Source organism: Melospiza melodia, chromosome 3 (assembly GCF_035770615.1).
Source record: "Melospiza melodia melodia isolate bMelMel2 chromosome 3, bMelMel2.pri, whole genome shotgun sequence".
NCBI classification, from domain to species: domain Eukaryota; kingdom Metazoa; phylum Chordata; class Aves; order Passeriformes; family Passerellidae; genus Melospiza; species Melospiza melodia.
This window is the reverse complement of record NC_086196.1, coordinates 19,987,809-20,002,603: the sequence shown is the minus strand read 5'-3', so window position 1 is coordinate 20,002,603 and position 14,795 is coordinate 19,987,809. Positions and strand designations below refer to the sequence as shown.

The window sequence follows — 14,795 nt, the reverse complement described above, 5'->3', positions numbered from 1 at the left end:
CACATGTTAGAAGAGGAGTCTGCAAAAGAGGAGCAGGGAAATAGGTCTTGCACACAACAAAGGTCTGTTCCTCTGATTTACAACAACTTCTCATTGTACAAACTGAATTAGAAAAACCTGCAAAGAAATACAATTAAATTTCAGAATATAACAACCATTTTAGTAACAGTGCTTTGTTTGTGCAGGAAATGGTTCCTTAAAGTGAAGAAATCATTTTGCCATTTGGAAACCTTGAGCAGGTTAGCAACCCACTACTGTACCAGAGATTAATTTCTGCAGACAGCTTTGTATCTTCAAATTCACTGAAGTGGAGATTTATTGTAACAAAAACAGAGAAAACCACTGGAGGGATATGTTGCAAGTGGAGCAGGGCAAAAGGAAAACTAACACTGAAAAGACAATATTCTTGGATTTGCAGTACAACCATCCCTGATTTATTCCAAGAGAGTTTGTGTCTCCAGTCTAAATTAACATGGCTACTACTATAACTTATAACACACAGAGATAAGATTTGATGAAGAGTAAAGTTTTGCACAATGTTCTTTAGATAAGTTTCCTTAGAAATAGCTCAAAATAACTTTAAGAATTATCATCTTAATGACATGCTTACCCTTGAGGGGAAATTTTGAGCCCTTCAGCAGAAAGCAACCTCACTGCAAGAAGGATTTTAATGGCTATGAGTTACTGTTTATGCAGTGAAAGCCCTCTTTAAATCAAGCATGTTTAAAAGTGTCCTTGTTCTGAAGCTGCCTGTATTGGGCACCCTATCACAAATTTATGCCCTCATGCTTGGCAGGGCAATTATGTCCATGGACCCACATAAAATGTCTGTGAGCAACATGGACTCTTCCACCCAGCTAATCTTCCCACATCACATAGAAAAATTAGGTGTTTCATAGTCCTTGTGTATGGAAGCCACTCTAAACCCAAATGTGCAACATTTTCTGTCTCTAAGGTACGTATAAAATACATGTGTGATGAGGACACATACATTAATTGATTATGACAAAGAACCACCACAAAGCAGTCCATCATAATGAAATGCTTACAGTAATCCCTATGGAATTATAGTCCTGATCTTTGGTGACGTGGAAAACAAAAACTACTTCAAAAACTAAGAACACTTGCAGCAATCTCTTGCTTGGAAGTTCAAAACTGAAATTCTTCTTACTCTAGCACAGCTGACAGCATTAGCTGCGGAGAAGCTTGCTTCCAGTAGAAGTGGAATGTAAAAACAAAGTTGCTGTGACCTTAACAATAATCCTGTTTGCATATTACAATACATTTTCCTACTATAACAAGGCAAAGTCCCTGGTGTTCCGGTCAGAAAAAGTCATCTTCCAGTAAAAGCATACTGTGATCAATAACATTTTCTTAATATATTATATTATCTCCCACTGAAACACTTTTTCACTTGGCATTTCAGGCTGCCGAGCAGGGGAAATTCATGACAAAACTAAGATAGTAAATGAGATACTGCAAATTAATTCCATCCAAGAACAATCTTTTCGTTCGGGAGCAATTTGACAAGCCAGTGTTGTCTGACTTCAGCAGAAGCTTTCTCAGCTTTCAAATACACAGGAAACAGAAGAATCTGCTGCACTACCATACCCAACTTCACTTCAGCCTGCATAATTTTGTGTTAAAATACATTAGACTTTCAACAGCCAACTCTGAGAACAGAATTAGTGGGGCATACTTTAAATATTAGTTTAGAAAATACACTGAGAAGTCTGCCACATCAATCCTGTGAATTTCTGTTTTCAAGTTACAGCCCAAAGCATGGCAGGGCACAGGAATTCTGCACTTCCTTAGAGGATTTGCCACAAACTCTCCTGCAACCCAGGCCCAAGCGATCACAATGCCAGGTGAAGGATCTCAATACAGCAAAGTTCAAAGACAGCTTTGTCACATGGGCATTACAGTAAAGTACTTCTCCATCTGCACATCTGAAGTCTCTTTTGCTGTGATGAGTAGCAGCTTTATTGCTCCGTTAGAGTTATTGTCCTCCCACAGGCTGTAAGGATGACCTGGTGGCACACAGCCAGGAGCAGAGCCCGTCAGGATTTTAACAACAGCAGTTGTGGATTTATTGAGAGCAGCTGGTGTTCAGTGTGGCCCAGGAAGGTGTGATCCCTCAAGAAGGCTGGGCTGTGTGCAGGATACTGGGATATTGTCAGTAGGATTACTGACAGGCACCTGATCTTGGCACGATTAGGGGAAGAATCACTGCTCTATTAATATTTCAGCATAAGGAATAAGGGGCAGGCAGCTGTTGAATATTCATGCTGTAGCAATGCTCTCTGTATGAATTCTCTAGCAGGCACATGTAAAGGCTGCACCATTACCCCAAAGAGTTTACCATCCAAAACCCCAATTAAAGAGATACTTTAGCATGTACCCTCCTTTAAGCTCACAGGGCAGGCTCACTGATTAATTGTATTCTTACAGTGAAGGATGTGCTCCATTTTTTTATTAACTCAAGACTCATGTTGAAAACAACATAAAAGGAGTGGGAGAAAACAGATGAAAATTTAATTTACATCTGCAAATCCCAACACATCATGAGATCAGAAACATGTAAAGGGCCAAACAACTCATCTACCCAAGAAGTCATTCATAAAAGATAAACATCCTTTTTAAAAGTGGAGGAAACTCATGCAGGGAAGATGCACAGTACTCAACTACAAAATAATTCCAAGAAGCTTCATGTATACTTCTGAGGAAGAGGAGGCAAAGTTAAGATTGGTGCCACTGATAAGACGGAGCACAGATGACATCTTAAGCAAACTAGATAGGAAGGACAAAATAATCAGGGCTTTGAAGGACAGGACTACGTTTATGCAGGTTCCTGGTTGTGGAGTTTTGTGGGGTTTTTAAATTTTTTTTTAAAAACAAAATAAATTAGGCAGAAAATCTTCATATAAATGAGTACTTATAAAAGACCCTTTCTAAGTGAATCATTTCTTTTACGATTAATAAAATCTGCAATCAGAGCAACAACATTCTGATGACTTTTTGCCATTTGCAATTATCGCTCATCCCAGCACCAAAAAGCTCATTATTATTAAAGCTGACAGAAAGAATACTTAACTGCTTTTATAAAAGAACTTACTTTTTTAAAAAAGAATCAAGTTTCTAAGCTTTCTTTCTACTTCCAAATCTTCTGTGTGAAAAAAGGCTATCCTAACAACCCCTGTGTGTGTCACCTTTGATTTCCAACACATAATTTGGATAAAAGCATCCAATTTGTACAGTAACACAATGCATTGCAGAATAACACTTCTTAGGTTTAAAAGCAGCCTACAAAGAGTATAGAGTTAACATAAATCTGTAAAAGTACAAATATATAGTTTATACCATAAAAATACATATTTTAACCTTTTTTATAGCAGTTTTCTCCTAAGTAACTAAAACCATTAAAGATACTGTAGGACTTGTAGCATTCCTACAATTCCTGTGAATAAGAGTGCATAATCTCTATTTTAAAGGCATGGAAGTTGAGGCACAGCTATTACTAAGACAGCAGTGGAAGAGACAGGAATGGGAATCATATCCAACCCCAAGCTCTTGTGACTAAATCCATGTCTATTTGACATGTATTATCTATAGGCAGAAATGAACACAGGTATTTTTGTTTTGGCATCTAAAGAAATGTTAAGAGTGAGTCTTGTCTGTGCCTCACTCCATCCTTGCTCCCCAACATAACAGCACAGTAAAATCAGAGTTCTCTTTAAAAAAAAGCAAAAAAACCCAAACAGACAAAAAGCCAGAAAAACACAAAAAAAAACACCCTCCAAAAAAAAACCCAACAAAAAATCCACCAAACCCCCCACCAAAAACCCACAGGCCAACCCCCTCTGAAAAACAACCAATCCAAACCAATAACAACAAAACAACCAAACAACAACCCAAAAAAAAACCCCAAAAAAACCCCAAGAAATGGATGCAAAGTCAGAAAATACTGCCTGACTCATAGGTGCTTGGGAAGCACTGATTTGAGCTTTTTATTATCATGTATCCCCAGTTTGTCATGATTTAGTGGATGGTTAAAGGTGTGGAGCATGTGGTGAGCCAGAACCTCCCTGGGGCGTGCAGTAAGAGAGGTAACAGGCGCAAGCTGCATCAAGGGAAAGTCTGGGAAGGGATGAGGAAGAAGGACTGAGAGCAGATGCTCAAGCAGCAGAATGGCTGTGGGGAGGCTGCAGAGCCCTCATCCTCAGGGGTATTAAAGGACTTGCTTGGACACGGACACAGCCCTGAACAACCTGCCCTGCCTCTGCAGTTTGCCTGATTTGAGCAGGAGCTTGGGCAAGATAATCCCTCCAAGGTCATTCCCAAACTGAACTGTTCTTTCAACACCATCCCAAAGACAAGTGAGGTTGCCGTTTGGTTTCTCTGCTGCATCCCAAAGCTTATCACAAATTCACCCAAGAAGTGTGACCCTGGATTTCTGTGATTAACTTTTTTTTGCTTTATTTGGCTTGCTCCTTCTTCTGAAAGGGATAAAATGGAACAAATCCAAATCTTTGCTTTCACCCACTTGAAAACTGTGAAAAATGAAAAGCAAAACACAATCACTCTGCTCAAGCTCCTAAACACACGTGGTCATTTGAGGTCTCGCTTAGAGTTTACACACCTTCCTGACTTCTCCTCCTAAGAAATACTCCAAAAACAATCAGTCTGCTGCGTAGGGAGACCCACAGTTATTAAAATAACTTCATCACCAAAACAGCTCTCAACATCATTTCAAATTCCTCCCCACCACCCGTACTATTGTAAGAGATGCTGCATATGGTGAAAATTAATTCAGTTTGAACCAGAAAACACTGGGGTTAAGTACTTCTTCAACTGGAATACAAAAACTGCAACCACACATGACTGTCAGGATATACAGGGCTACAGTGAACATGCAGAAATACTATTTATATCCTTCAGAAAAATTGAGTTAAAAGGCTTTTTAAGGGGAACAGCTGAGCTAGGAATATCCAAAAATGGGTGAGACAGACAAGTGTGCAACTCCTACTTGCAACTCACTACCAGAAGGAGACAGTGGGAGTCCATCCTGAAACTCACAGCCTTTTCCAACAATTTCTCTCCTGCAACAGAAGCCTCAAAGAGGAAGCCTGGACACAGCTGGCTTCTCATTTCCAAATTACTAGTTTTTAATTCTTTTGTTACACATATGTTATATAACCAGATCACAGCCACCGTGGCAGAAACGCCCATGGGCATCCTACAGCTCAACAAAATCACTTTGCAGTAACTGGATATTCAGCCTAAGATTATCCCAGACACTTCATACTGATGTGACTAGGCAATGTGGCAACTTATCACAAGCCAGATTTACTAGACATTCCCCACCACAGAAAGTGAATTAAACTGTCACTCATCACCGTATGAGCTGCACTAGTGTAACAACTACTCCATGAGTTGAAAAACACTCCTCTGAATTAAAACCAACACACTTTCTTGCAAGTCTTTATCCTCCTTTCTGCACATTTTCTTTTCCTTTCCACTTCTCTTATTTTCTGCTCAATTTTTTCCTCCCTTGACTTAGTATGTTTAACCCTCTTTGCTCCACTTGCACTCCAGTGCATTCTTTTGTTATCCTTGGCGGATACAAACAGAGGGATTTGCACAGGAGCTCCAGCCACCCTGGCCAAACTAGTAATGATGAACTCAGCACTGGACTACTACTGTCCTCTTGGTGCTTCCCCTAGGGAATCAGACAGCAAAGCTTCCAGGAAGACAGGACTACATCTCCTTTCCCCAAGAACCATCTGATCATCATGTCAAGCTAAGGCTGAGACTGTATTCCTGGGTGTTTCTTCTCTGCTATATCTCCCAACATACATGCTCTACTAAAATACAGAAAAAGCAGATGCATTACTCATCGTGAGGGCCACCAAAAAAAGAAAAAGAGCAGAACGTTTGATTTAACCACTACTACAATTACAGTTGTTGCCATCTGCAATTTGTAGCATCACACACACGCATGCAGGGACAAACATAAAGAAGGAATATAAAATAAGTCTTGTTCATAACTCAGACTTGATTTCCAGCAAGTTTCATATACATATTATTATTATATACACTATTTATGGTTGTGTACTGGCAGTACAGAAAAAAGGATTAAATACACTCTCTCATGCACACTTGTACACACCCAAGCATACACACAATTTCCTGATCTATTGTGAATATATTAATGAGAGGAATTGAAAAAAAATTTTAAATTATTAAAGTTACATGGAAAGCTTTAAGCTAGCTAGCTTTCTTTAAGCTAGCTAAGCTTAAAGAAATAAACTGATTTTCAAGAGAGCTTCACTATTTCCAAAGTGTAGCTCATGCACATTTATGGGAAGAGGTTGCCAGAAACATTGTGGTGAAGGTGCACTGGGGATACCAAGGTGTTCAATAAGGAATCTTGTGAAGAAAGAGCAAATGCTGGAAGTAAGGAATGCATGACAGTGTATAAGAAAGATCAAACAAACTTAAAATATTAAAAATAATATGGGACTTAGTAGTCTTGACAGACAGTGGGTACAATCTGAGCCAGCAACATGCCCTTGGCACAAACCCAAGTGTGTCCATTCTGAGCTGTGCTGGTGAGAGCACAGCCAGCAGGCCCAGGGAAGCAATCTTCCCCTTTCCTGAAGGATTTGTGAGCCCTCCAGAACACAAAGGCTTTGATATACTGGAGAAAGTCCAGTGGAGGATAGTGGTGTCTGGAACAGAGGTCTCCCTCAGATCTTACTGCGTTTTCTAATTCCCCAAAAAGAAGGTACAAAGAGAACAGAGTGAGCCTATTCTTGAAAGGGCAGTGATATAACAAGTACAAAGAAGCTACAACAAAAGTTCAGGTTATAAATGAAGAAAATATCCTTCATGAGGAGGTGAAATATGGTAACAGGGGTCTAACAAGGTTTTGGAGTCTGCATCCTTGGAGATATTCAAAACCCAACTGTATTTGGTCCCCAGCAACCTGCTTTAAAAGTCACGTTGCTCTGAGCAGGAGGCTGAACTAGACAACTGCACAGGTGTTTTCCAGCCTGAATTATCCCCAAAAAATTACATATCTGGATGGAAGAAGCAAGAAAGCTGGTTGAAGGAGGCCAAGAGGACAAGAAACAGCATAAAGGCACAGGATTAGCTCCATAATGAAAAAACAGAGAAGTGCAAAAAGAAGCTAGAAAAGGGAATAAGCAAGAAAAATAGCAGGCAGGATCAAGACTGAGGAAGAAGCAAAAAAAAAAAAAAAATCAAATCTCTGTTCACAAAATTTGAACTTTCCTCCCATAGGCAGGAGGTGAAAAATTCCACAAGAGTCATTCAACAATGAAGTCAAGTATTTAAGTTTCTACTGTAATGTGCATAGTAGATTTGGATAAGAGAGGGAATCAGTTCTTTCTTTTCCCTTCCCATGCCCCTAAGAAACCAACTAACCTTTAATCTCCCTTTTCCAAATATTTGAACTGAATCTTGCAAACTTCACAGATATTTTAACTATGTACATTATGAAGAATGTTTCATTTGCAATATAAAAATACATGCACTTTTATCAGCTTAAAACTTAAAGTTCACTACACCCAAATAAACCTCTTACAGCTTTTACAGTTTTATAAGATATGGCCCCATGAGTCTAGGCCTATACACACAGAAAACTTTGCTCTCTCTTGGAGCTACACCACCAAATTAAAACACTCCTGATCAGGTTTACAGCATTAACATTTATCATATTACAATATTTTTCTATTATAACACAGATGCTCAGTTGCATGTGCTGCAATAGAGACTTGCTGCAGCCACCGAAATGGAGAGCAATGCCCAAATTGTGTTTCTGTAAGCAAGGAAGAGATCATGAAAGAAAAAGCCACAAAAAAAAGAGACATCTGCACACTTACCCGGCGATATCCACAATCTGTATCAAAATCAGCCTCAGGTATAACAGTCAATAAACAGGACAGCAAACCCTTGCATTGAGCAGAAGACTTCTGGGAAGCCAGATTACCTAGAAAGAGTTGAAAAGAGTTACTTTAACACACAAAGATGAAATCACCAACGTGTAATGAGAATAGGCTTCAAATGAATCACAGCACCAGAATAAAAAAAAGAAAAAAGCTGCTCAATGGGAGACCACCATGATCAGAATAGAGAACTCAAACCCCAGAAGGTGACAGAAATTTGTTCCAAAGCACAAACAGTTAGATGCTGGTAGGCACTCAGGGTTTAGCAAAGAACACCTAATACCCAAGATAACATGATGTTAACCCTCTAATCAAGGATGTGGAGGAGACCAGAAAGAGCACGATATTTTGCTTAATTAGTTGCTATCAAAGAGAGGATGAGTTCAAGCACTTGCAAAAACAATGCAACCTAAGACTATTTAAAAGTTTAATAGTGTTCTAGAGTCTTTGGTAACACAGAGTTTGCCCATGAAATCAAAATAATCCCTGGAGATAAATTTAAAGGAATATATCTCATTTTAATGCACAGAGTAAAATGACTATTCATTAAAGCAAAGCAGTTTTATCCCTACAGTCTCCATCTCAGATGCAATATATATTGAAGTAATCTTTATGACAGGAAGTGGCATGTAATCCTGCAAGAATGAACTGCTGTTGTTATCTGCAAATCAATACAAATTTTTTTTAAGTGGATATAACTGTGCCTATTGATTTCATGTTTTTAGGCCTAGAGTTTCAGTTTCTACCAAGAAGATTCTTACAATGACAAGATTGCTGCATACATGTAACTGAGTTGATACAATCTGAGTGTGAAGTTTACAGTGCACTTCCCTCTGCAATGCAATTGGGGCTTCCGTCCCATTGCCTCAGCTTAAGCCTTTTTTTCCTTTATATAAACTCTATGTATTTATAATAATTTTGAAGTGGTAGAGTAACACTTCACTAATCCAACCTGCCAGCTCTGGAAACTTTAGCACACAAAACATACCCTTGGAAGTTATCTCCCTACACTGCTAGGATATTATTTCAGAATATATGCATGACTTTTGCTATGTTTAAATAGCCTGACCAAATAATTTCCCTTGTGAAAGCCTAAAATTGGTTCAGTGCTGAATATTTACAGCCCAAAGAGGTGGGGTGAAGGTGAGGATGGTAAGGGTACAAGCACATAAAAAAACTGAATTACTTATTCAAGGTCACTTTGTAGATCAGTCAGGCAATGAGCTCCATTAAGAGTTTAATAAAACTGCTAAATTCCTACTATATTTCTGCAAATGAAGCATATAGCAACTTTGGCTTGACTAGCTGACCAAATGGCTCATGCTGCAATGAATGATCTGTAATGAGAGCTGGCTGAGAGGCACAATGCACCATCAGCCTGAGAAATGGGGGAAAAAGACGGAACCACTAAAAAAATGTTTAAAAGCATGGGCCAGATGAATGACATCCCAAATCAGGTTAGGAAAGCTGAAGTGCTGATAGAACTAAATCTGGCCTAGGACATCAAGGGCAACACCAAAGGCCTCTGTAGGTACTTTTGTAACAACAGAGAAGACTTGTGAAAATGTTGGCCCTCTCCAGAAGGAAATGGGAAGCCCAGTTACTTGGGATATGGAGAACATTAAGATACTCAATAACTTTTTTGCCCCAGTCTTCATCACAGGTGCTCCACCCACACTGCTCAAGGTGCAGGCAGGGACTGGGGAAATGAAGAACCACCCACTATGAGAGAAGATCAGAGCAAAGACCATCTATGGACCTGAAGGTGTTCAAGGCCACCTTTGGGTTGGAAGGAAATTTAAAGGTCAAACAGCTCCAAGCAGAAAAAACTCTGTGCTGTCTAAGCACTAGCCAGCTGCAAACTAGCTTCTTGAAAACATAAGATGATGGAAGAGGAAACACATGAAAGGCTGGGGAAAATGTGGAAATGTAAACAACATTATCCCTCATCATTACCGTTGAGTCCATCGAACAGAGCTCCATGCTCTTCCTGAGCCTGTCTTCTTTACAGGTCTAGACTCATTTTGGAGCTAAGGCTTTTCTAATAGCTGGTCTACTTATTTATTTATTTATTTAACACTACTTGAATAAATTGTTGCGACTTTTTAATTTAGTATTTCTGACTTTCACAAGATAATGAAGGAATATACCATGGACTACCTAAAAATACTGAAACAAAAAGGGAATATTATCGTTGTTTAGCTTTTAGTTTGCTGAAAAACAGCACTGTTTTCATGAGGCACTTTATGGAAAGAAGAAAAGGGAAATTACTCGAGGGAGTAATTTCTGTTTTGCATAGTGACTCATCATATCACAGTTACCCCATCATCTCCAAGGGCAACACTAGGCCAGAGCAACTCTGAAAGATCTCCTTAGGGAACCACACGCTTCTCAAAGCCATCTCAGGACTCTTGTTCCAGAACTTCACAGAATGGCAAAAAACATTTGAGACTAATAAAACGAAAATGGGTTTCAGATAGGGAAGAAGCACGGGTAGCCAATGACAGTTTTACATGAAGGAAAGCTTTTTCTCTCTCACCTCAGTAATGAAAGACATGAAGAATACTGACAAAGCACATGGCAGGCTCTAGACAGCAGTGTGATATAGAAAGGCAAAAGAACTCACAGCTGGATATGGGACACCTGAAGAAAGAAGAATCAGAAGGAAATGAAGGAACAAGAAAAGCAATTACTTGTCACCATGAAAACGGTACACAAAGATGGGCCAAAGTTCAAAATCTGTTCGCTTACTCTTGGACATACAATTCCAAAGAAGTGTAAAAAACCACTTGGGAAAATACAAAGGCATACTTAATGGTCTTTAACATACTGCAACTTACATGATTTACTAGCATTTGGGTAAGTTTTCTTTCCCCTGCTTTAGAAAATCTTGGCTCCTTATAGGAAAGGATTTTAAGCTTACCAGAACTTTACTGCAGTTACCATTGTGGGGGAGCAACACCTGCCAGGCAGTTCTGAAGCACTAAAATAAAATATTGAAACTGGAAAAGGCAGAAGCACAGCAAGGAGCTTTAACAGCAAACCCAGGCTGTCTCTCATCATAGTGCACTACCCTGCACAGAGGTAAAACCTGCATTCCCTGTATTAATTCTCATGAAGCTGAAGGTGCCTTACAGGCAGCCTTATCTCTCCTTTGGGAGCCTAACTACTGCAAAATAGACAGGTTAAGGATTCTGTCCTGTGCCTACGCTTCTAAATTAAGTGACTTGAAGCAACTGGATCTAAAGCTATCTACTTTAGATACTGCATCTCCTCTTTTCTGAAGGAGAGAGCTCTTTCTTCAGGTTAAATCAGCTGCAGGCCATAGTATGAAAAGTTGGCGTCAGCTCACCTCTCATCAACACAAGTATCTTCACAAAGAGATGAAATAATCAGAAGTGCCTTTGGCATGAAAGACCTGGTCAGTGAGAAGCAGGTCTGGATCTTTTAAAGGGAGGAGCTGCATCAGTTGGACTTGCCTCTACAGTTGTGGGTTGGCCAAAGAAGAGTTCGACTGCACCAGCAAACAATGAGATATGGGAACAGCACAAGGAGCAAGCAGAAAGCTCAGCTTTAAATAGTAAATTACAAAAGAAGCGTCCAAAAGGTAAGAGAGGATGAGGGAGACAATGATTTCATACAATGTCAAGTCAAAACCACAATTTTCTTACGCAGCAATACAGTTCTTCAGAGCTTCTCTGTCACAGACAAAATATCCAAAAGCCATACAGCAGATCTGAAGAAAGGCAAGGAGCAGGCAGCAACATTTGGCAACTCAGTACTGCAGGGAGGGACTCTTTGTTCCAGAGCCTCCCTGAATAAGAGACCACTTTCCCTGAATAAGAGATCACTTAGCGGCAGAGCTGCACAACATCAACCTCAGTGAGGATGCAATGCTCCATGCAGTGCCCTCCCATGTCTCACCTGTGGTTGAAAAACGTATTTGGACAAGAAGAAGGATGAAGCCAAGGATGTGGACACAGTTATTGTAGGTTAATTACCCAGAAAAAGTTTAAGACAAAAATATTCTATGAAAGCCTGCCTGTGCAGACAAGCTATAAATCAACTCTGAAGCATAAAGTGCTTTTAAAATGCCCTTTACAAGATGCTCTGCCCTGCAAACAACCTCTCCTAAGTCAGGTACCACAGCCTGGGGCAGGGGCTGAAGAACAGGAATGAAATGCCAGACACAGAACACCCTCTCTGCAAATAAACAAGGCAAAGGAAAGCAAATCAGAGGGAGGGGGAAAAGCCAACTCCAACATAAAGTATGAGCACTTTCTATGCAGGCTAAGTGGAAGCTTTACAGGCAGCAGAAGGGTGCTATAGGCTTTGTATCTGCCAAATCACATCAGTCAAAGAGCTCAGCTCAGCATGGACACGGGAGGTAAGGACAGACCAACACACCCAAAGGTGTCAGTGCTGCCAGGCTGGGGACAACTGTGTGCTGCTGTCTTTATCTGTTATCTTGAGCATGTTTACCATGAAAAGCTCTATAATGCCTGGTAACCTGTTGTCCTACTGCTGCCAGAAGCCAAGCAAGTGGTTTGAGAAGGGAGTAATTACAGATCCCATAAGAGCTACACAGGCTCTGAAGTTCAGCAGAGCTGCAGTCAAGAGTTGCAGGCTGAGATAAAAAAATAAAACACAGGGCTGGAAATGAAGGATGCATCCATTTTCACAGTCCCATCTGACTTTATGGAAAGGAGTGACTGCTCTGCACCACGATGTCTGCAGAATACTATTGTTCTGTTTACCCTAATATATTATTTATTACAGAATTTACAGCTCTCTCTTTTCCCCAACTGACAACCAGCCAACTACTAATTTGCAAGCTAAAATGCTGCGAGGTCTGCAGATCCCAGGGCATTTGGAAGCCATAAGGATTCTGAAATGCTTGGGAAAAGCCTGGCAATGCTGCCAGTCCTCACTAAGGTCCAAAGAATTTAAGCCATATCCACCTAAACTAAGGAACTACATGAGAAAAAGCTACTAGAGAAGGATGTCTACACACACATAATGTTCAAATATTTATAGAAAACTTTTTAGCAGCAACAAATTAGAGCATCACTGTACCATCAGCTCTGGGTTTGAAATGATAATTGCTAGACACCTAAGGCTACTTGCTATGTTTTACTGAGTTTCTCACAATCGCGCTGATCTCTCTGAAAACAGGCTGGGAACTATGAACATCTCTTTATCAAAGATTTAGACACCCAATAACCCCTAAGGTCACTCTGTGCAATAGTTGAGGTCCCCAGACTCAAATGCTGGCCTGTGTTTTGAAGGGTTAACAAGTGGAAAGGGAAGAGGAGAATAATATTCACTCAGTATTCCCCCTGTTCCATAACATCGACAAATTAACTCCTCCTGTGACATCACATAAATTTTGAGAAAACATTTGTGGTTTAGAACTGGCTGTTGAGTTTGTATTCCTGCCTGGATAATCACTTCTTTAAAAGGAAGTATACATCAATAATATTCATGGGGAGCTTCATAAGAGCTTGGCAAACAGTTCTGACAAAACAAAAACCTCAAACATAAGGATTACTCATAAAATGCTACATCAACAACTCTTTTGACAGACATCTGGATTATGCTCCTTTTTAAAGGGGAAAAACAAAGATGTCACTTCTAAGTTTAAATGGAAACAGTGAAATATGCCATTAAAAATACCACATCATAAACAAAGCTATTTTTGCAAACTCAAACGCAATGAGCAATTATGACAAAGTTTGCCAAGATGATTTACAGACACATTTTCATTTAAAAAAATGCTTTCAAAACACTAAAAGATGTACAGATATTACAGGTTAGTAGTGAGTTTAGAGACCTAGAAGATCAGCTAATCAGCATTAATAGTCTGTCCAGTCCCATCCTTTTTTTTAAATGGCCTTTAGTTGATGCTGCAAATGAAGTTAAAGCATACACACCAAACCAACTAAACAAAATTCCAGAAAGAAATGCAGACAGACACTTTAGGAGCCCATCCTTAGAGGATGTAATTCACTATTCCTCCCCCAAACCATGTTAAACATAGAATTGCTTTATCCAGATGACATTAAGTTCTGTGGTATGCTGTAGTTAAGACTCAAAATGAGATCACTCTTAGGATGCAAGTAAAAACTTCTAACTCATTCCCAGTTTATTTACTTTTTAACTCCCATTAAAAGCTCAAAAAGAGCTGCTGATATGTCCAGGCTTCAAAAAGGGATATGCAAAATATTCCCATGTAAAAATAAAGTACTAAAAAGATTGTTTATTCAAAAATTATGGAGTTTTAATGGATTATAAATGTTCAGTTAAAAATTCCTAACCCTAATAGTGACGGTTCTTGAACAACAAATACATACACTCTAGCGAAAAAGTAGATTGCCCTGAAGTAGAGTCAACTTCACAATTCATTGAAGTCCACTGGATTTGCTGGAGATTGGAAGAAGGTCACAGAACCACAGAATTGTCTGGGTGGAAGGAACCTGAGAAATCACCTTGCCACACCCCCTGCCATGGGCAGGGACAGCTTCCAGTAGACCAGATTGCTCAGAGCACCATCCAACCTGGCCCTGAACACTCCCCAGGGATCCAGGGGCAGCCACAGCTTCTCTGGGCAACCTCTGCCAGTGTCTCACCATCCTCACAGAAAAAAATTTCTAATACTTAATCCAAATCTGCTCTTGCAGTTTAAAGCCTTTCCCCCATGTCCTATCACTGCATGTCCTTGTAGGAAGTCTCTCCCCAGCTTTTTTACTGCTGCCTTCCAGTACCTAAAGGTACAACCCCAATTCTCTTAGTCTTTCTTCACAGGAGAGATGTTCTAGCCCTCCG

The 14,795-nt window shown here is 39.8% G+C and overlaps 1 protein-coding gene across 4 annotated transcripts in view; it reads right to left on the bottom strand.

Moving 5' to 3' along the window:
* KLHL29 (kelch like family member 29) overlaps positions 1 to 14,795 on the bottom strand; it is a 387,440-nt gene that overhangs the window by 313,594 nt on the left and 59,051 nt on the right. For all 4 annotated transcript variants that reach the window (XM_063150912.1, XM_063150915.1, XM_063150913.1 and 1 more), the window contains one exon: positions 7,908 to 8,014. The gene's annotated coding sequence lies outside the window, so the exon portion shown is untranslated. The remainder of the gene's footprint in view (positions 1 to 7,907; positions 8,015 to 14,795) is intronic.